Source organism: Budorcas taxicolor, chromosome 6, assembly GCF_023091745.1.
Source record: "Budorcas taxicolor isolate Tak-1 chromosome 6, Takin1.1, whole genome shotgun sequence".
Taxonomy (NCBI): domain Eukaryota; kingdom Metazoa; phylum Chordata; class Mammalia; order Artiodactyla; family Bovidae; genus Budorcas; species Budorcas taxicolor.
The window spans coordinates 114,915,071-114,937,447 of NC_068915.1; positions in this window are offsets into that span (position 1 = coordinate 114,915,071).

Consider the following 22,377-nt stretch of genomic DNA (forward strand, 5'->3'; position numbering starts at 1 on the left):
GGGGCGGCTCGGTGCTCCAGGCCACCACTTCCACGGGTGCTGAGTCCTCAGGCTCCAGGGTGCGCTCTGGGGGCCCCCCTCCCCTCTCCTCTCACCCCGCCCACACCGCCCAGCCTCTCATCAGGGAGCCCGAAGTGCGAGGAGCCGCAGAGGAAGGCCTGGTCCCAGCGGAGAAGGGCTTCACAGAGCAGGGGAAGGGGAAGGGGAACCCCCCGCCCCTGGGTCCCCCTCTCTCCCTCCCCCTCACGCCACACGAAGCGCCTCCTGCACGCGGACATTTTGGGTCTGCCGTGGAACACGGTGACCCCTGCCCTCAGGACATCCAGCTTGTGGACAGACAGATGGCTGTGAGCACCCACGCGGGGCTGCAACACGCCATCAGAGGGAGGGCCTGTCACGATCTTGGGGACCCTGGAGGCCCTTCCTAGAGGAGGCAGGTGAATATAGATGGCCACCGCAGTGTGGCAAGAACCCTTCCCCTATAGCCTGGCCGATGGAGAGCGGTGGAGAGGGGAGTGTGCGTCCTGACCCTGAGCCTCAAGAGGCCCCCCCAGGGTTTATCTGTTGGGAGCGTCGTCTGACCCCACCCTGCGACCCGCAGAGGGGAGAGCATGACCGGGCTGGACGGGGAGGGAGGCAGAGCACAGGGAGGACGTGGAGCCCACGGCCCGGAGCCCTGCACGCGCTCAGCTGGGAGCCGCCAAGCCCTGGACCAGCGCAGGCTGGTAAGCGAGAGGCTCACGCTGTCTGCGGTAAGCTGCGGAGTTTGGATGTTCATTACGCAGCATCACTGTGACCGGAGCTAATCCACACAAGGTGACGCCGATTCTGGAGCCGAGTCCAACAGGGGGTGGCCAGGTCAGGGAGGGCAACCCCCCAGGGAGGGCACCTACCTCCAGCAAAGGGAAGAATGCACAGAGGGATGGGGTGTGCCCAGCGCCCCCCGACGCCGCATCTCCACACAGCTCCTACCCTGCCCAGCGCACAGTGCAGGAGGCTGCTCCCCCGCCCGTGACCAGGCGGAGCTGGTGCGTCCTCAGGGTCTGCCCACCAGGGTGGGAGAGACGCCAAGGACAGTCCTCTCCCCCAGCCTTCACTCCCTGGGCTCTGCCGGGCCTCAGAGACCATCTCCAGCCTAAGGCCCCTCCTAGAAGCCCTGGATCATTCACTCACCCCACGAGGAGTGTGGGCCAAAGCCCAGCAGATGTGCCTCGATCCTCTACCCAGCCAGCACCCTGATTCTCCGCCCCCGCTCACCTGACTCTGCACCCAGCCCGGCCCCGGGCCTCTGCCTAGCAGAGCGGTCCTCTCCTCGCCCCGCTCCACCCCCATTTGCTGGGTCTCCCGCTGGCCAGCAGGGGCCTCAGCCCTCTGGCCGGTAGCCCTCCACCTCTGCCGGAAGCCGCGAGCACTCTCTGCCTGTTGACAGAAGCAGGCGTTGGCCAAAGGGTGACTCTGCAGCCCAGGGACTCGGACAGGGTGTCACCTGGGCGGCCAGGCCCCAGCAACACGCAGTTTCCCAGTTCTGGCTTTGGAGAACCAGCAGCCATGGGCGGGCTCGGGGCAGGCATTCCTGCCTGCGCTCACCTGGGAACGGACAAATGGAAGGGCCTTGGTCCGCCCCGTGCCCCTCCTGTGGCCGGCAGGCTCCCAGGCGGCGGGCTGTCTGTCCGATGGTGCTGGCCTCTTCCATCGTCCGAGCTCGGTGCCCAGAGCGCATTCCACGCTGTCAGCCCTGCAGATGGAGAAAAATGGGCTGCTTCACCCTTGAGAAGAAACACTCCATTTGGCTCCATTATCTACTAACTGGCTCCACCATGTCCTGGATCTCTGCCCGGGGCCCAGGAGGACGGGGACCACAGGCCCACAGGCCCTCCTGGGCCCTCCGAGGCCTAAGGGCCCCTCACCCCCCACCCTCCCAGGAGAGCGCCCAAGTCCCCACACCCTGCGGCAAAGAGGGGCCAAGAGCAGCCTCGGCTTCCCCTCCCGCCCTCCTCCTCCCCGCAGGACCACGCAGGACGCACCCCCTCCCTGCACACTCTTCTCCTGGAGCGCAAATGCACCCAACCTCACGGCACCCTGGGCCCCACTCTCACTGTTCCCCTGCCAGCCCTGTGGGGCTGTGCCCCACCACGAATGGGACCACCCAGCCTCCAGCCACAACAGCCTCAGTGTTGCTCTATGGGGAGCTCAGAGGGGGTGTGTTATGGCTGCAAAGAGGGCCCTCCCAGAGCCGACACAGGCACTCAAATCTGAAGACAAAAATCAGTGAACTCCGATTCCTAATAGCGTTTGTCATCCAACCAGCCTGCTGTCCCCTGCACAGAGTGCAAATTACATACCTTAGAAGAGAGACCTTTCACTCCCAGGCCTCAAACAGAATAGCCGGAGTCATTCCAAAGCAAATGAGTCCCGATCATCCAGCTTATCGCAAAAAAAGGGAAGTAAACGCTGCATTGATTCTGCCCCTAGGTTTCAACCTGACTTTTCACAATCGAGCAGATATTTATATACACACACAGGCTTTAACACGCGAGGGCTGAGCCACGAGCCCCACTTTCCAAAGCCACTGTTTACTGACTTGTTAAGGAAAACACCAATTTCTCGGTTAAATAAACCATTCTTAACTCGGCTGTAAAGTGATTTTTCACATTTACTTAAATTGGATCATGGCTATTCCAGCACCTTCTCATTTTATCTCTTACAAGAGAACAGAATCGAGAATTCTAGCTTACGCATTTGTTCTCCGTGTCCCCGCCTTCAAATCCGCTCTGTCCTCATTCACTGATTCTTCAGGATCTCCCTGTCCGCTGTGTCCCAGGCACCGTGCTGGGCCCCTGGGAGGGGAACATCAGTGGGTAAGTCACCCATGATTTCTCTACACTCATTGTCCTGCCTCCAGCCCATAGAAAAGACCCGAGAAACCTAAGATACGCCAGACCCCGTTCACAGTGCTGGAAAGCAGGGATGGGTGCCTGTGAAGACCCCAAACTGGGCCACACAGGCGGGCTGACCTGAGGGCACCCCCGGGCAGTGCTGGCGGTCGGCACTCGGGCCTGGCAAGGCCACAGAGGAGCAGGAGCAGCCACGGCGGGGACCAGGGATGCAGGGCAAGGACATGGTGGCTGTGACACGGCGTGACGGGGAGGGAGCCCCACGCGGCCCCGGAAAGCTGGGGCGTCTCGTCCAGACACTGGGCCACGCTGCTTGTGAGCCGTGGGGAGCCGGCACCTGCTTTTAAGCAGCTAGAGAACTATTCCGGCGAGTGATTTTCGTTCTCCAAGATGAAGATGACTATAAAGGCAATCCGCTGCTGCTGCTGCTAAGTCACTTCAGTCGTGTCCGACTCTGTGCGACCCCATAGACAGCAGCCCACCAGGCTCCCCCGTCCCTGGGATTCTCCAGGCAAGAACACTGGAGTGGGTTGCCATTTCCTTCTCCAGTGCGTGAAAGTGAAAAGTGAAAGTGAAGTCGCTCAGTCGTGTCCAACTCTTCGCAACCCCATGGACTGTAGCCTACCAGGCTCCTCTGTCCATGGGATTTTTCAGGCAAGAGTTCTGGAGTGGGGTGCCATCGCCTTCTCCACACTTGCAGTTAAAATTCAGACAAGGTAGAAAAACACAGGAAAAAGGAAATCTCTCCAAATCTCATCACCCAGAAATAAGGCTCTCTGGTGGCTTTCTGCTAAACGTCCTTCCAGACATTGATCTCTGAACGCACACACAGGTCTCTCTGCATGAAGACTCAAGCTCTACCTGGTGATCTGTGAGCTGCCCTTGTGTCTCAGATGGACCTCCGTAGCGGGGACACAGCCCTGCCCATCACTGCAGACCACACGGTGTTCCCCGGGAGGGCTGGACCAGCCACGTGCAGTGGATGCCCCGGATCAGCACGTGTAGGTTTGTCCAGGTGTTCAGAGTCACAGACAACACCGTCATAAGCACCCCCTGCTCGGACTCTGTCAGTGGGAGGAGGGCAGCGCCAGGAGCAGAAAGCCTGCTGTGCCAGGCTCTGCCCTGGGTGGCAGTGAGTGCGGACGCAGCTCAGGGCCAGCTCCTTAGACCAGGTGTCACGGAACCCGACCCACACACGATGGACAGCCGCTGACCCTGGATCACCAACATCGAGAAGGCATCCAACAAGAAAGACAGAAATGCAGGCTCAAACGGAGAAAGAGAACTGGGAATAAACAGAGAGGGGGGAGAAACTCCCGGAGAAACAGAGAGAGAGGCTCGAAGAGATGAGCAAAGATAATGCGTTCACAGAAATAAGAGCACGGCCCCATAAAAGTGAGCATCCAGCAAAAAGGAGAGACTGCTGCACACTAATTAGCTGACGGTGGGAGACTGAGAGGCTGACGAGGAGGACCCAGAGGTGAGGGCGAGCAAGGCTTCAGGAGGAGGCGGGCAGGACGGGAGACGGGGGCGCTGGGGAGCAGTCCCGGAGCTCAAGCCGGGGTGAGCCGGGGGGGAGGCAGGCTTCTGTCCCGGAGTGAAGGCCTTCCGTCCAGCTCCCGGAGCCTCCAAGGGCCTTGCTCAGGCACGGAGCAGAGCCACCAAGTGCGGCTTCCCTGCACGGGAAGTAAGGTTTCCTTGGGGAGGGGAGCAGAAATAGGCCACAAAGGGTCAGGACGCAGCACGGATTCGACCTTCTCTGCTGCGTCCTGGAGGCTGGGAGACGGTGGAGCATCCATGGCCGAGAAAGTTCACTTGGACCCAGATTCCACAGCCTGCCCGGCCGCCACCCAGAGACTGGGACAGACGGGGCCCTCCATCGCTCAGGAAGCGCACAGCCCCCGAGTCCCCAGCCAGGACCTCCTGGAGGACCTCTTGCACTGGAGGAGAGAGTGAAACGAGCTGCAGGAATGCATGGCGGAGCTAGTGATGAAGAACCCGCCTGCCGCACAGAAGACACAGGAGACGCGGGCTCGATCCCTGAATCCAGAGGATCCCCTGGAGGAGGGCACGGCAACCCACTCCGGTATTCTTGCCTGGAGAATCCCCATGGACAGAGGAGCCTAGTGGGCTGCAGTCCATGGGGTCACAGAGAGTTGGACACGACCGAAGCAACCTACCACGCATGCATCCAGGAGACAGGCTGAGCAGCTGAGGGCAGAGAGCGAAGGCGGCCTTGGGCTGGCATCTCCAGGGAGGAGACTGGGCTGGACCAGCCGCCTGCTACAGGGGACACAGAGGAGGATGAGTTTTCACAGGCTTTTATGAAAAGTTCAGGGGAAGAATTTGTGCTGGAAATAGAAGGAAATGTAGAATGTAGCTTCCAAAGAGCTCACCTCAGGGAGGCCGGGAAAAATACTGATGAGACAGCATTTGACTAGAGGACTGATGGGCTGATGTTGCTGTTGCTCAGCCGCTCAGTCGTGTCCGACACTTTGCAACCCCCTGGACTGCAGCACGCCAGGCCTCCCTGTCCATCACTAACTCCCGGAGCCTGCTCAAGCTCATGTCCATCGAGTTGGTGATGCCAGCCAACCATCTCATCCTCTGTCGTCCCCTTCTCCTCCCGCCTTCAATCTTTCCCAGCATCAGGGTCTTTTCCGATGAGTCAGCTCTTCGCATCAGGTGGCCAAAGTACTGGAGATGGATTGATGAGTCTCATTTAAAAGATCTAATCCATATGTTGACGAACTGATTAATACTGAATAGTGACTTAATCCCAAATGCAGTTCCCCTCTATGGGGAGTCGGGGCGGCGGGTGTGGGGGGGAGGCGGGTACGGAGAGAATTCAGCGAGTGTCTGTCACCATGAAAGTGAAGGGGTGGTGTCTACCCTGAAAAATCAACACACAAGATTAACACGTCATTTAGAAGGGAGGACGTGCCCAACCCAGAAAGCCAAACCGAAACCAAAACAGATGAAAAGTTAAAAGGTTTCAGGGAGGGGGAATCAAAGCCGGGGAGGCCCAGAGACAAGATGGTTTTTATGATAAACTTGAAGAATGATCCGGCTCTTTGAATGATGCGCTTAACACTGTTGTTTCAGTGAAATGAAAGATAAGGTCGCGTTCAAGGGGCGTGTGCTGACCTGGCAGGTGATCAGGAGCGTCCGGTCCTTGGTCGTGAGGCTTCTGTCTGAAAACTGCAGCCAAGCACTGGGTCCTCCCGGGACCCCCCCTGAGCTCGGGCCCGGCTCACGGTCAGAGGCCAGTGTCCAGACTCCAACTTCAGTGGTGCTGACCGGACCACCCCCAGCAAGAGCCCCAGGAAGGAGGCTCCAGCCCTGCCCGGACCAGGGGCTGGTCTGAGGGAGGCCTTAAGGGTGTAGATAGACAGATCAGAGCCACCATCCCGGTGGAGAGACACAGACCAGGAAGGGCCTGCAGGCAGGAAGGAGGCCGAGGTGTTCGAGGGACGCCTGAGGCCACCTGACGAGGATGAGAGGACCCAGGGTGCACATGATTTGTTGAACTGACATCCGCGTCGAGATTACAGCCTCGTTCAACTGTGGAACCTTCTGGAAATGAGGGCCAGAGAGCCATTGTGTAAATGGCTCTGAAAACAGATTTTCAAAAGCACCACCTCGTTCCTGCCCCAGGGAGGGAGAAACCCCGAGTCCAGGTCCTCGGAGGCCTGTCTGCTGCTCCGAGGGCAGAGGCCACCTCCTGCTCCAGGCACAGAACATGGAAAGAGCTTTCCCGACAGTCCTCAGCCAGCCTCCCCCAGCACGGCCCCTGCCCCCTGCCTGCGTCCGCCAGTGTCTGCACTCTCCCTGGGCCCCGGGCCAGGTGGTCACCCCACCTCGGTCACCACCACTCTGCCTCGAGCCCCGCTTGTGGGTCAGCAGACCGCCCAGCTGGCTACAGGAATCCGAGGGCCCAGCCCCTCCAGGAAGACCGCTGCCCAGCACAGGGTGTGGGGGTCTCCTGGGGTGGGGGGCTGGCAGCCTGAGGTCTCACGACCTCCCCAGGGCCCCAAAGATTCCCCAGCCCGAGTCGGGAGCTACCATGGCGCATAGGACAATGAGGCGTCCCTGGATGTCCAGGCTCCCTGGACAGTGAGTCTGAGGTCTGAGAGAGGGAGGGGCATGGTGGGGTCGCCGAGAAGGTGGCCAGCGCCCGGCCGGACACCTCCTCTCATGGGCCGCCTGCCTGAGTCTTCTGAGAGAGCAGGAGAGGGGCTGACCAAGTCCAGGGGGAGGCCGGTGCTCACTGGGCACTGCTGGGAGCCTGGGGCTTGGGGACACGGAGGTGGGGCCCAAGAGAAGGGGGGGTGGCTGCCTGGGACATTGCGACCGTTCGTGTTACTCGGATGAGAACCTGCAGGGTTTCCTAAAACGCAGCTCTGGCCGCGCTGGTCCAGGGGCCTGCAGTGGCTGGGGATCCGAATTGCATCTGTTTGTGGATGAAACCGTGAAGCTGCTGCGGATGCTGGTCCTCCGTCGTAGCATCTTCCCCCTCCCCTCCCCGACCTCCTCCCCTCCCCCCTCCTTCCCCTCCCCTCCCCAACCTTCTCCCCTCCTCCCCCACCTTCTCCCCTCCTCCCCTCCCCCCTCCTCCCCCTCCCCTCCCCCACCTTCTCCCCTCCTCCCCTGCCCCCTCCTCCCCTCCCCCTCCTCCTATCCCACCTCCTCCCCTCCTCCCCTCCCCCCTCCTCCTCTCCCACCTCCTCTCCTCCTCCCCTCCCCCCTCCCCTCCCTGTCCCCCCTCCTCCCCCTCCTGATGTCAAATGTCAGCTTTGCCCTCAAGACCCAGTCTCAATACAACCTTGAGGGAGGTGGGGGACCAGGGGTCTCCCCATGCATCTGGCCTCAGGGCCCCTGTTCCCAGCAGGGACTCCTCAGTGTGGTCACCTTGTCTGGCTCCCCCCGCACACAGGAGGCCCTCAGCAAGGTCCTGGCTGAACAAATCCTTCCCCAGAGGCTCTAGAGGCAGGGGCAGTAATGGCCACACAGCTGCCCTCGGAGCAGAGCCCCAAGGCCCGGGTGGAGGCCCCAGCAGGGGCTTCTGTGAGGTGGCGGCCAGCCTCTGGAACATTCCCTCCCATCGGTCCCCACCCCCCCACCAACCCCAAACATGACCCAACAGCTGCTGGAGCCTGGCCCAGCAGCACCAGTCAAGCTTGGCTGAGATCAGAGCCTGGGGGGGCCACTCATTCCTGCCCACCCTTCCCTTCCCGGGACCAGACCTCCTGCCCCCGAATAGGAGCCCAGGAGGGTCCCTGGAGCCCCTGCCCAGGGGAGGGAGGCGCAATAAACAGGCTGATGGAGCCGATGGGAAGCTACCCGCTGACTGCCCCTGCCCCGGTGCTCAGGCCCAAATGGCAGGGAATTAACCCAGTCTGGACTTAAAAATCCAGGACACACACTGCTCAGGGCTGCGGAGATGCCCCGTCCGGCCCCAGGGCCCTGCGAGGAAGAGGAGACAGCGCCGAGGGAAGGAAGGGCAGGGCTGGACCCCATGCTCCCCACCCCTCGCGCAGGGGGACCGACGCGGGCAGTGTGAGCCCAACAGCCACCCTCGTGTGGGCCTCACTCTGCGCCCGGCCTGCATTCTCGTCCTGACCCCTCACAGGGCCCCCAGGGGTGGTCAGCATCCCCCTCATTGTGGGGGCTCGACGGAGACAAGGGAGGGGGAGGAAGGTGTCTCAGTCTCTCTATCGGAGCGAGCAGGCTGAGCGAAGGCGCGTGCAGGAGGGCAGGAGCAGCCAGGACATGCCCGGGGCCAGGGTGGGCAGTGAGGGGTGGCGCCCAGCCTGGAGTCAGTGCTGGGTCAGATCCCAGCTCAGCCCTGGGGGCTGCTCCCTCTCCCGTCACTATAGGAGGGCCTGGACCCCTCAACAGGGCTGCTGGGGGGTCCGGAGGGCGAGTTGGCTTACGGGGAGGGCTGGGCTCTGGCTTCTGTGCCAGGCCCAGGAGGACCCTGGATCCGCTTGGACGGAGGGCATCCACAGGCCGAGGCAGGTGCCCCACGCTCATCTCCCGGACCTGCCCCCAGCTCCCACTCAGCACCCTGAGTGCAACTCTGGGCCATCTGCTTCTGATCTGGTCCTGCACCCCCACGGCTGCCCTTGGCCTTCTCTCTGCTCTTTCAAGTTTGTTTGTTGGCTTTTTGGTTTTGTTCAGTCAGGAAATGTCTTTGAAACCAAGGCCACCAGTGAACCATGGCGTGGTGTGCAAGTGTGTGGAGTTCAAGTTTGGGTCAAAACAACCAACTACGGATTCACGGTGGGCTCAGGGCTTAGAGGAGTAATTCCGTCCCTGCCCTGATCACACGGGCATGCACATGTGTGCACACACACACACCTGCACACACACTCACACACACACACACCGCCTGCAGACACAGAGGCACCTTAAACGGAGACCCCCAGACCCCCTTTCTCCCCACAGGACTCAGGAAGGAGGAGGAGGCTGACGGGGGTGGCAGGGGGCAGAAAATATGACTGAACTGTGACTCCATCGAGGCCGGGTCTGTACCCATGGGTTGCTGGGACCCTGGGTGAATCCCTCCCACCCTGTGTGCCTCAGTCTCCCCATCTGTGAAATGGGATCATCCCTGCCTCCCAGGTTGTTGGGAGAGGCAATTGAGAAGATGAAAGAAAGTGTTAGGTGTGGTGCTGCTGAGGTCAAAAACAGAGGCCCCTGTGATGAAAACGCAGCCACCCTGCGCTGGGGCCCAGGGACCAGGGAAGGACTGGGGACCGGTGACCCTCCCAGGCCAGCTGGCAGAGAACTAACTGCGGGAGTTGCTGCCGCAGGGCCTGCTGTATGACCTGGGGGCCTGCTGCCCTCTCTGGGCCTCAGCATCCCATCCCATCAGAGCAGCACCAGGGTGCTGGGGCCTGCGTTGCAGCTGCGTGGCCATTCCTCCCTCTGCAGCGAGGTGAAGGGCCTGGGCCCAGGCCTGGAGCGTGAGGCCCAAACCGGGGCCACGGCTCTAAATCCGCGCTTGTGAGCGTGGTGGTTCCTCACACGTGTCAGTTGATCAGAGGCCGGCTGTTCGGTCAACACGACTCTGTGTGTGTCTGCGGGGGCGCCTGGATGAGCTTAGCTTTTGGAGCCGACGGCATAAAGCAGCTGGCCCGTCCCAGGGTGGGTGAAAGGGGGAGAAGTGAATGCGCTTATGGAATGCCTTCACACAAGATGAGTGTGTGAGTCACCGGGGACTATGGGCTGGCCGAGCGGGCCCACCAACCTGGCCATCACAGGGGGCAGAGACCCCGGCAGGCTCAGGATTGGGACTAGCCATCAGAGTCCGTGAGGCCTGGGCCTGGGGCTCTCGTTGCAGCCTCAGTTTCCCCATCAGTAAGCAGGAGACCGTCTTCGGTGAGTCACCCCCAAGGGTCTGACCTGTGTGGGGACAGGAAGGGAGAAAAGACCCGGTCCCCACTCTGGATCTGAGCGGGCCTTCTGGGTTTTGACGTGTGTGTAGGAGTCTGCTGGGGAAAAGTGCACCAGGTGGGGAAGGAGCACAGGGAAAGGGAGGGGCACCCCCACATCAGCCTTCTTTCTGTCCAGCGGGGCGGGCTGGCTCCTGTCCCTTCCCCCACACCGGCTCAGGTTTGGGGGAGAGCAGGAAAGGACTCATTCTTAACCGCAAAGTTGACCATGATTTTTCCTCTCAGGGGCTGCCCAAAGCCCACAGCTAATTTCAAAGGCTGAACAGTGAAGACCCCAGCCTGAAGCCCGCCGGGAACAGGGACGCTGCCCAGGAAGGAGGGAAGGTGCACCAGTGCGTCAGGCTTGGCTGAGGCCACGGGGCCTAGCCAGAGGCCTGGCCCTGGCTCTGAGCCCTCGTGGTGGCCCGGGCTCCGCAGTGAACAGACACGCTGCAGCACGTGCCCCTAGGCAGGGGCCACCTCCTCAGAGCACGCGTGGGGCCAGCTGTGAAATGCTCACCACTCAGAGCACGCGTGGGGCCAGCTGTGAAATGCTCACCACTCAGAGCACGCGTGGGGCCGGCTGTGAAATGCTCACCACTCAGAGCACGCGTGGGGCCAGCTGTGAAATGCTCACCACTCACAGGCAGGGAGTGGATGACAAAGCCACCCCCTCCAGCAGCTGGTGAGGAACGGGGGAGCAGGGGCCTGAGGGCACCCACATCAGGGCCTGGCGCTCAGGGATGTCCACCAGCCACCCACCCCTCCACCCACCCCTCCACCTACCACCACCCACCACCCACCCACCACACACCCACCCCTCCACCCTCCACACACCCACCACCCACCCACCACACACCCACCCCTCCACCCTCCACACACCCACCACCCCTCCACCCGCCTCTCCCCCCACTGACCGCGTGCGCACGCATGCTTAGTCTCTCGGTCATGTGGGACTGTCTGCTACCCCATGGACTGGGGCCCACCAGGCTCCTCTGTCCGCGGGATCTCCCAGGCAAGAATACTGGAGTGGGTGCCGTGCCCTCCTCCAGGGGGTCCTCCCGACCCAGGGATGGAACCCGTGTCTCCTGCATCTCCTGCATTGGCAGGTGGATTCTTTACCACGGAACCACCTAGGAAGCCCGTATCCATTACCCACTAACCCATTACCCATTCATCCACTGACCCACTCGTCCATCATCCACCCCCTTCTCTCAACCATCCACCCCCGCACCTGCCCACCGGCCCACCCAGCCAGCCAGGCAGCCAGCAGCCATCATTCATCAACCCACTCATCCAGCGTCTACACCCATCATCCATCCATCATCCACCCATCATCCACCCATCATCCCCCCGTCATCCACCCACTCACCCATCCATCCATCCGCTCATCCATCCATCCATTTATTGAACAAATCTCGAGCTTCCGCTGTGGGCCAGGCCCCATCCAGGTTCTGGGGAATGGGGAGCGAGCTGACCTGACCAGTCCCTGCCCCCTGGAGCTGCCCTGGGAAGGTGAGGAGGGATTTAGCACGGTAAATCCACGTGTCACCAAGAAGAGCCACAGGTGGCGAGGACGGCGGACTCGTGTCTCTGTCCCTGTCTTCTCCCTCCCTGTCACGAGCGGTGTCCAGACAGGACGAGCTCGTGGCTGTGTCTGACCCCGGGGGGTGGGGGCTGGCCCCCTGCAGGGCCGAGAAGCCTGCCCAGGGCACCAGCAAGCCACAGGCCAGTTAAACCCAGTGAGCCCCGCACAACCATGCTTGTGGGAAGACAGTGATGATTTCCACGGCCAAGTGCTCTGCTGACATTCATTTTCTTAACTCTTTCTCAAAGTGGCAGATTGCTCTGAAGCAGAGCAATGTGATGGGGACTTCATCACATAGGTGGTAAAGTCCCCGCTGGACACGTGACGGGGCTGCAGGAGAAGCCTCTGGGGAGAGCTGAGAAGCTGAGCGGGATCCCCCATCCCCAGGACCCCGACGGGACCCCCGGGATGCAGAGGAGAGCCATAGATTGGGGTGTTGGGGAGATCCGGGGGTCCCCTGGCCGCCCCAGGGGTCTACAGCCGAGGAGCCTCCACGGCGGGAGAGGCAGGCCAGGCAGACCCCTGGCCACGCCCAGGTGGTCAGCGTGAACTTGGCTTGGGGCTTCGGCCTTGTTCCCACGGTGAGTCAGCTAACAGGACCTCATTCACCCCAACGTCTCAGCTGCCAGCTCTAGCCTGAAGTCCCACCAACAAGGAAGACTGGAACCTTCCCCCAGCCTCCAGCTCACTTTGGCTGGTAAGGGCTCAGTCGGCAGGGGAATCTCGTGCCCAGGTGACCTCCCCCACGCCCCCCAGCGTGGCAGGGACACCAAGGGTCCCGCGAGCCCACCCCGCTGTGTGCTGAATCAGGAATAAGCAGGTCCTGGGGAGAGGAGAGTCTGGTGACCACGGCAACCTGAGCCCCTGTGAGCTCAGAGTCCCTGAGGACGCTGCAGGAGCCGCGGCGAGGGGAAGGGTCCCGCTGAGTGTTGGTGGGGGCAGGACGGGGGCATGGGAGGGCGTCGGGATCACGGGAGCCCCGGGAGCACAGAAGGTCCCGGGGTCCTGGGCTGGTGGCTCCGGGAGCTACAGCGCTGGCCCCTGAATTGCCTTCTCCCCTCTGGTGCCCGCTCCGGACTGGGGAGGGGTCTGATGCCTGTGGGCGCCCCTCGGGCCGGGCACACAGTTGATCCACATTTATGGACAGTGATGGAAGAGAACTCGCGTCTCCCTCAAGACACCCCACCGGACACGCACACGCACAGAGGCACAGCCACGGCACCTGCAGGCTGGCTCTGCTTCTGAGTCGAGGCTGCAGACAGCCTCGGCGGCTCGGCAGTGGTCAGGCACGGCGGGGCCAGGCTCGCCGTCTCTGACCCTCGCAGCTGCCTCTGCGGCAGCCTTGCCCCGGGAGCCGCTGTGGGCCTGCTGGGACCCTCCCCGAGCCTCCCTGCAGTCCCAGGCCCTCGGGTCCTGGTCCGTCTTCTGCCTCCCCGTTCGCAGGGGCCAGCCCAGCACTGCCATCCACGGGCCCTGCCTGCCCCGTTGTCTTTTACGAGCATCACCCAGTAAACCTCTGGCCCTTCTAACTTCCCAGAACTCCCAAGTCAGCCCAGCTTGAGGAGGGGATGAGTGAGCACCTGAAGGAGGCCTTGGCCGCTGCTGGCCGACTCAGAGAGAGGGCTGTCTTGGCTCGCTTTTCTGCCGCCCTCAGAGTGCCAGGGGCAAATTTCGGTAGAAGGATGAGGCTGGTGAGGAGTCAGGAGCACATGGCGGGGTGGGGGGCGGTGTGTACCACGGGCAGGCAGAGGGGCTCAGGATGTGAGGCTGCCTGTCTCAGCCAGGACCTCCGGAGAGTGGAGCCTGAGACAAGGGTGAAGTTGCCGCCGCTTCTCGTGAGAGGGGCAAGGCCAGGACGGGGCGGGGGGTGTCAGGGGACGGGAAGCAGACCAGGAGAGGGGGTTGGGGTGAGAGGCCCCCACACTGGCCGCCACCGGACTGTGAGCAGGAAGAGGCAGGCAATCGTGCTTGGTTGGCACAAGGGGGTGTCTCAGGATGGTTTGCACGGAGGAACCTCACACGGGCTGGTCCATGGAGGGGGCGCTGCCCAACCCCTCTGTCTCCTGACCATTCCCTGCCGGGCGCCGACCCCTGCTATCTGCGCTCACATCACCTAGCCACCCAGGAAGCCAACCCCCACGGTCTGAAGTGGCGGATGGTTGGGGGGTCCCATCTGGCACAGGCAGGGTGCCAGCTGAGAGAGAAGGCGGCCCTCGAGGGGCTGAGAAGGTGCCCAGGGCTGTGTCCCCACGTGCTCCCCAAACCCTGCCTCGAGGTACCCCGGGGCGAGGGGAAGGCTCAGTCACACTGGAGCCCATCGTCCTCGGAAAACGACATCCGCTCTTGGGTCCGCAAAGTGGAGGCAATAGAGCATCACCCCCCTGGCCCAGGAATGCACGAGTCTTCCCACTGCCGTACAGATTACCACCACCTGGGTGACTTGTAGCAACAGAAGTTTATCTTCTGACATTTCTGGCCCCAAACATCCAGATCAAGGTGTCAGGACTCCTTCCAGGAGCTCTAGGGGAGGCCCTTCCTGCCTCTCCCAGCTCCTGGGGGTCCAGGAGCCCCTGGGCTTGTGGTCACATCCGCCCAACCTCTGCTCCGTCGTCACACGGCCCCTCCCCTCCAGGCTCACAAGGATGATGCCTGTTGGTTTTGGGGGCACCCAGGTGATTCAGGACAACCTCATCTAGAGATCTGCAACTGCTTACCTCTTGGCAAGGATCCCTTTTTCAAATATGATCGCATTCCGAGGTTTCAGAGCTCAGGACAGGAACCTATCTCTGGGGGCCCCCTCTCAGCCACTGTGACAGGTCAGCAGCCACAAACAGGGAGGAGCTCAGACGCCAGAAGGAGCCACAGGGGCAGTGACCAGACCACGTCTGTAGACAAAAAGGCAAGAGCAGTGGACGGAAGGGGGCTGAGAGCCACGTCCCTGGATGGGGCAGATTGGCAGGGATGGGGCAGCTGACCCTGGAGGTGGTGGGGAGCGGGGCGAGCAGGGACTGCCCCGTCCTCCCCACGGGCTCGTCCTGGGCAGAGATGCCGCAGGGAGCGTCCTCCCAGCTCCTGTCCCTCCCGTCACCGTGAGGCTCTCACGCTCCACACTACAGGCTCTCCATCTGCAAAGCAGGAGGGTCATCAGGGCACCTCCAGTGTGGCTGTCCCAGGAGGGAGTGAGCTAACACACGTGGAAACTTCTGGAACAGGACCTGGCGTGTGGTGTGTTCTGCAGGAGAGTCAGCCATCCATCCATGTCATGCAGTGTTTGGAATCCTGAGCCTGTCCCAGGCAGAGCCTGTCCCAGGTAGAGCCTGGGGGCAGAGCGAGAGACCCTCCAAAGCCTGGGGAAGACACAGAGAGTGCAGGACAGCCGTGGGGTTCACGTGGGGCTGCGGAGGGGAGACCTCCTCCTAGGAGGGCTGTCTGGGCCCAGAAGATGCTTCTGCAGAGGAGGCTGGGGTGAGCTCATGGCCTAAGGGCCGGGGCGGCAGGGTGAGGCCCCCGCAGGGTCCCAGCACCTGAGACATGGGGGCACGGGGGCCATCAGGGGACAGGGAAGGGTGGGGCTGGCAGCCCCCAGGACATGATGGGCTGGCTGGGGCCTGGGAGAGGTGGGCAGCAGGGTGACAAAGCGGCCTGAGGTCCGCGGCCCCCCTGCCCAGACCCGGGGGGAACCTTGTAGGCCCTGAGTCACCCCCTTCTCCTTGTGAGCCTGGACCGCTGCCCCACAGGGCTGGCCTGGGCGCAGGGGTTTGCTCAGTAAATAAGGCAATACATCAGGGTGATGTTGTCCTGTTTGCTCCGCAAAAACAGGCCGGCGGGCAGAAGGGCGGCTGGCTCTCTTCACCCACTCAGCGGCCAAACTGATTTCTCAAAACTCATCTGCAGGATTGTCCTAATTGCCTAGCCTATATTTAAGACTCTCAAACAGGAATGCAAGAGGCCGAGCCCTTTCCAGCCGGCAGCTGTTCTGGGAGAGCTGTCTGCTTCCACCAGCGGGGGAGGCAGAGGGTGGGCAGGGGGACGGGATGGGGAGAGGCAGCCCCAGAGCCCCTCCTCCAGGCCAGGAATACGTGTGGCTGGGGAAGGAAAAGCACGTTCTCTCAGCCACTCTGCTACACCCTACAGGGTCGATAACATCCCTACCCCCATTTTAGAGTCCCTGAAATGAGACTCAGAGAGGTTCAGCCGCACACCCAAGGTCACACAGCTTGCACGCAGCACCACAAAGATTTAAGGCGGTGGGTCTGACTTCCAAGCAATACTCTCCGCCTCTTTCTCCAGCATCCACGTGAAGGCGGGGCTGCAGACCGCCCTCAAGTACACCCTGGGAATTAGCAGGAAGTTCTGTAATTAGGTTAGGAGATACTAATTATGCAAGCCCTGGGGCGGGGCCTCGGCTGAGCAGAGATTCAGGTCAAGGCTGCCGAGGATGCACCTGGGTCTCTCCCTTGGAGGAGCTCATCAGTGGCACGTCCAGGCGAGGCTTGCCCCCCGCCCCCCGGGTCCTCAGAACTTGACTCTGGCGGCTCCTGGCTGACACACCGGGCAGGGGCTCCACCCCGGGGTTGTGCACGAGGCTGCAGCCCTTGCTCCTCCCCCAGCCCCGAACTCAGTACAGGCCAGCAGCTCTGAGCTGCCCTCCCCACCAGTGAGCACTCCCCAATAAATGCAAGCCCCTCTCACCTCCTGCTCCCCACAAATTGCCTCCAAATCTGGGGAGACGGTAGGGGAGGACCCTCCTTTACATGCTCTTCTGGGTCCCTCGGGGCACAGCCTGCCTCCCAGACGCACTAAGGTCAGTGGGTCTGGAGGACAGCACCCCTCCCCTCAAGGCACATGACGGAGTGGCCTCGACCGTATTGTCACCCCCGGCCCCGCCCCAGGGGCTCCAGGTCCTACATAAACACACAGAAGGAAACCCTGGGATGGAGTGGCAACAGCTCGTCTGTGCCAAGAAACAGCCCACTTCAGGCTCTCTCCATGACAAGTTCCGTTTCCGTTCCAGAATTCTAGGGTGGCACCCTTCCCTCCCCCCACAGTAGCTCATTCCAAAGGGGCATGGACACACCCTTCCAGCCTGTGCCCCGCTGGAAATTCCACTTCACACATACACGATAAGGCTGCTCTCTAGACATCTGGACATCTATCAGGCCCCTCAAAGCACAAGACATGATGAGCAGGCTGGACGCTCTGATCTGATATTAAATACGGGCAGTCTGGAGAATGTTGGAGCTCCTGGGACCCGCAAGGCCTGGGATGGAGCAAGTAGGTGTTCAGTGGATCTACACGGATGAACCGGTGGGTGGACGGGCAGACGGGTAGACAGGTGAGTGCAGATGGTGAGAGGGGCTGGATGGTAAGAGGGTGTGCACCTGTCAGAGGAAGAACGGGAGAGATGAGCAAGGCTGCGGAGCTGGCCGGTGAATGTACGCACACAAACAAGTGCCATGGAGACAGTGGGCAACTGGACAGATGGTGGGACTCATGGATGGATGGGTGGATGGAAGGATGAGTGGGGAAGTGGAGAGAATGATATGTTGTGGGTGGATGGATGGGTGGGTGGGTGGATGGTGGGTGGATGGATGGATGGATGGATGGGTGGGTGGATGGATGGATGGGTGGGTGGATAGATGGATGGATGGGTGGGTGGATGGATGGTGGGTGGATGGGTGGGTGGGTGGGTGGATGGGTGGGTGGATGATGGTGGGTGGATGTATGGTGGGTGGATGGATGGGTGGGTGGATGGATGGATGGGTGGGTGGGCGGGTATGTGGATGGCATGGTGTATGGGTTGCAGATTGTGGCTGGATAGGAGAAATATAAAAGTAACCTTTGGTGGGGGGGTGGGAAACAGGCAGAAGCCTGAGGTGGAAGGTTGTAGCCTCACCACCGGGCAAGGCCTGAACAATCTGAGCACCATGAATAAACGAGAATGAAGTTGGGAGACACGACCTTCCAAGCTACCACTGAGCCCAAAAGGGGCTGAAAGGCCCCCAGGCCAGCCAGAGGGAGACCACCAGCCCCGCTGAGCTTCCCGGCGTGGTACCATCCCTCCAGCTGTGTCAAAGCCGTGGGTCACACCTCCAGGCTCCTCATGACACAGCACAGAGAAGCCACTAGAAGCTCCATCCTGCTCGGGGTTTGAGGCCCCCAGGGCGGCACCTGCAGCTTCCTGAACTGAGTGTCTGCAGAAGGATCGGAGAGCAGGTGATGATGAAGAATTGTGTGTGTGTGTAGCAAGGTTTCAATCTCCAGGACCCTCAGCGGCCTGGAGTGGGCCTGGGGCTGGGGCTGTGTGCGGGTGGGGCTGGCACGGTGTCCTTCTTGAGAGGAGCCCTGTGGGCCTCAATCCCTTAAGCCTTGTTGGTGCACCACCCCACTCGACAATGTCAGTATCCAGAGATGGTCGGTTCTGTCGGGAAGGAGGGAAAACCCAGGCCCGAGGTGGGGGAAAGACTGGTCCACAGGCCTGCCCAGCCCCAGCAAAGGCCGCTCCCACCCAGTCTCCTCTCCACCCCTGCCCTCCCCACGGCACGACCTGGGGCAGAGATGAGCTCTGGGTGGGCTGCCAGACCACAGCCTTCCCCCATCACCAGCCCCCGGCCCCTGCAGGACGGAAGAGGTGGGGTGGCTACAGATTCCCAAGAGCTTGAAACCTTCTCGCTGCGCAGCACGCGGAGCAGCTGAACAGAACACGCAGCCAGCCGGGCCCCGCAGAGCAAGGCTTGCCGGGATCTGGGGGGCAGGGCCCGGGCTCGAGCCAGGGGCCTGGTGCAAAAGCACCCAGCTTCAGGAGCTCTCAGAAAATAAGGCCAACAGTTAATGACAGCGTCTGTGCGGTGAGCGCCTTCCGTGTGCCCCCGCCCCCCGCCCCAGGGCTCCTGAAACCGCAGTTTTCCAGGTCCCGGCGCCCACACAGCTCACACGTGGGGGCCACACATCTGGCCTAGAGCTGCCTCCCTCAGCCGGTGCTCAGCCCACCTCCTGAGACCCCCTGGTCGCCTGTCCCACAGCCCTACTGGGCTCTTCTCCTCCTCCTCGGTCCTGGCCCCTGCCCCCCACCCCCACCCTCCTGGCCTCTTCCAAAACCACGCTGTGAAAGGTTCCAGAGTCTGGGCCCCGGAGCCTTTGGACTCCCCGCACGATGAGGAGGAGAAAGGGGCCCGTCTGGCGCCTCAGCTGAGGCTCCGAGGGACACCCGGGAGGCAGGTGGACACCCGGGTCTGCGATCCCAGGTCAGCACTGGGGACAAGAGGCAGAGCCTCGGTATGTCCAGCGGAGGTGGTGCTGGGCGGCCGCAGCCCCGAGGACGCGTGGTTGACTGCCCTGGGGAAGGGGTGGGCGGAGGAGGGGGACCGGAAAAGAGAAAGCGAGGAGAGGCCGGGACGGGGGAAGCGACGCCAAAGTTGCTCCATCGTTGTGTCCGACTCTTTTTCCCAGTGGACCAGACTGTACAGTCCATGGAATTCTCCAGCCAGGACACGGGAGTGGGGAGCCCTTCCCTTCCCCAGGGGATCTTCCCGACCCAGGATCGAACCCAGGTCTCCCGCATTGCAGGCGGATTCTTTACCAGCTGAGCCACCAGGGAAGCCCCCACCTCAACCTGGCCCACCCAGCGAGGGCCCCTCGCCTGTCATCACTGGATGAGCGTGGGACGCTTCCAGAAGTTAGGGCGGGAAGGATGAGCTCGAGGCGATCATGAGCTCCAGGTGTCGCAGCTCCGCACGAGGCCACGTGGCGCTGAAATCTGCCACACGCTCCCTCCCAGTGATGCCTGGTCCCTGGGCGTGGTCACTCCCTTCCCTGGTGGGTGGGAGCCTACATGCGTCCAGTGAGGAAGCCGAGGCCTCGGAGGCAGGACTCCAGAGCCTGACCTCGCGGCACCAGGAGATGGACAGACGGGCGTGAGGAGGAGACCCGTGACACCCTCCTGGGAAAGGGGCATGCCTCTCTGCCCCCACCCCACGCCCGTGCCCAGGGGTCCCCCGGCGGCCGACCTGTGACCCGCTCTCCCCACAGGCTGGGGTCTGCCTGGGCATGGTCACCCCTTCCTCCAGCGGCCAACCTGTGACCCGCTCCCCCAACACAGGCTGGGGTCTGCCTCATGGTGTTTTCCATCCCTGGCTCAGGCCTTTTGCTGACCACGGGTGGGTCAGTGGAAGCCTCCTGCTGGGTCAGCAGATTTGCAAACCACAGGTTTCTTCAATTTATTTGGGGGAAAAAAAAGAAGAAAGAAAAGAAAATTATTTTACAAAGCGTTATCGGTCTTCCCAATCCATCACAGCCACAGGGCCTGGCTGCAGCCCAGGGCCCCAAGGCTAGCGGCTTCCACAACCCAGCCCCTGAGCAGGGCTCAGGGGTCCCGCTTGAGGGGCAGACCCAGCCTGGGGTGGCCTGTTGACCCTCCATAGGACCCGGCGGCCTGGCCAGAGGCAGCCCAAAGGGGTCTGGCTGAGCTGGGTGGGCCAGGAAGTGACTCTCCACCCTCCCCCAGCCCCCGGACATGGCAGATCACCCTGGACAGCAGCGTCCCTGTGTTCAGGGAGCAGGAATAGACACCGAGGCAGGGGACAAAGTCGGGGTCTGCGGCAAAGTCAGTCAGTCATGTCCGACTCTTTGCAACCCCGTGAACTGCAGCACGCCAGGCCTCCCTGTCCATCACCAACTCCCAGAGTTCACTCAGACTCACGTCCATCGAGTCAGTGATGCCATCCAGCCATCTCATCCTCCGTCATCCCCTTTTCCTCCCACCTTCAATCTTTCCCAGCATCAGGGTCTTTTCAAATGAGTCTGTTCTTCACATCAGGTGGCCAAAGTATTGGAGCTTCAGCTTCAGCATCAGTCCTTCCAATGAACACTCAGGACTGATTTCCTTTAGGATGGACTGATTGGATCTCCTTGCAGTCCAAGGGCCCCTCAGGAGTCTTCGTCAGCTCTTGAGAAGTTGGAGTGAGGGGGGATGGGTCAGTACACCCCGGCCCAGCGTTCCCCGTCCTGCTCCCTGACCCAGAGGGGTCCCTGCCTCTGGCCCCCACTGGACATGATCGTTCACACCGGGCTTCCCCACTCCAGAGCTGTGACAACCAGTGTCAGCAGACATGGCCTAGCGTCCCCGCCAGGTGGGGAAGGGAAACCCCCGCCTCCGCTGAGAACCCTTGAAAACGCTAAACGCCCTTATTCCAAAGGCCAGCCCCCAAGGGGGAGGAGCAGCCAGGTGAGTGGGGGTCCCCGCAGGGCACTCACAGAGTAGGCCAAGAGGTTTAAACGCTCTGGGGAGGCGCCTCTCCTGGGAGCGGAAATAATGACTAGCAGCTAGTCTCACACCCCAGCGATTCAGAGTCCAGGCGGGAAAAGGGGAAAATGTTTCTTATTTCCCTCAAAGCAGAGTTCCTTGTTTCAGAGCTAAAAAACCCAGAGACGGCTCCCCTGTGAATAAGCTGTCTCTCGATGCACGGCCTTCTTCCTGTTTCTGCCACTGGCACAGTTAGGAGATGCTTCTGAGAGCTGAAACGCAGAATTTGCCCCAAAAGCCGGTCCAGGATGACCTCATACCACTACCCACAGGAGGAAACTGGGTGGAAGTGGGTGGGTGGCCTCGCGGTCCCAGCCGGGCAATGTGGACCTGGCCTTGGGCCTTGATTGGCCGGGTCTTCCCAAGTTGATTCGTTTCTCTGAGCTTCGGGCCTCTCGTCTGTAACATGCAGATCCCGCCCTGGCTTCGGGAGTTCCGTGACCCACTATCAGGGGTGCCTGTGGCTAACTGATGGGATGAGCACTGGGTCGAAGCCCCTGACTTCACTCATCGCTGTAGCCCTTGCAGTCCCCACAAGCAGAGTAGTGGCCATTCCCATTTCACAGAACAGGAGACCGAGGCTGAGAGTGTAACCCGTCTGCTCTCCAGCAGCCTGACTGCTTGGCCGTCAGCTGAAAGTTGGGGTTTGGAGCTCTGTTGGGGAGACATGCATGGAAATGGGGGACGGATCCGGGTGGGCTTCCCAAGGGAGAAAGGGGAGAAAAGGCCCAAGGCCTGGGGCGAACAAAGGGCGTCGAGAGAGGAGCCCCAAGGTTGGAGCTGAGGTGGGGCCCCAGGAGGAGCCAATCGTGGTGGGTGGTCCCGGAGACCTGCAGGAGCTTGTGCAAAGGCCTTCCAACCACCCCATTCACCCAGGACGGGGTTCCCGGGACATGGGATTTCTGTGCTAAGCAGGGACAGTTGCGGACAAACCAGAATGACCAGTGCCTGCAGGGGCACCCCGCCCCCGATGTCCAGCCCCTCGAGGGGAGAGGAGGCCGGGAAGGCCGACAGCACCGCACCCCTCCACTCGCCTCACCCCTCCTTCTGGGAGCCTGTCTCTTTGTCGAGGTTTATTTTCACCCACCGATGGGATAATTACAGAGAAGAGCGAGTAAAATAAAATCAAAAGAGCTGCAGATTACAGCAAAATGC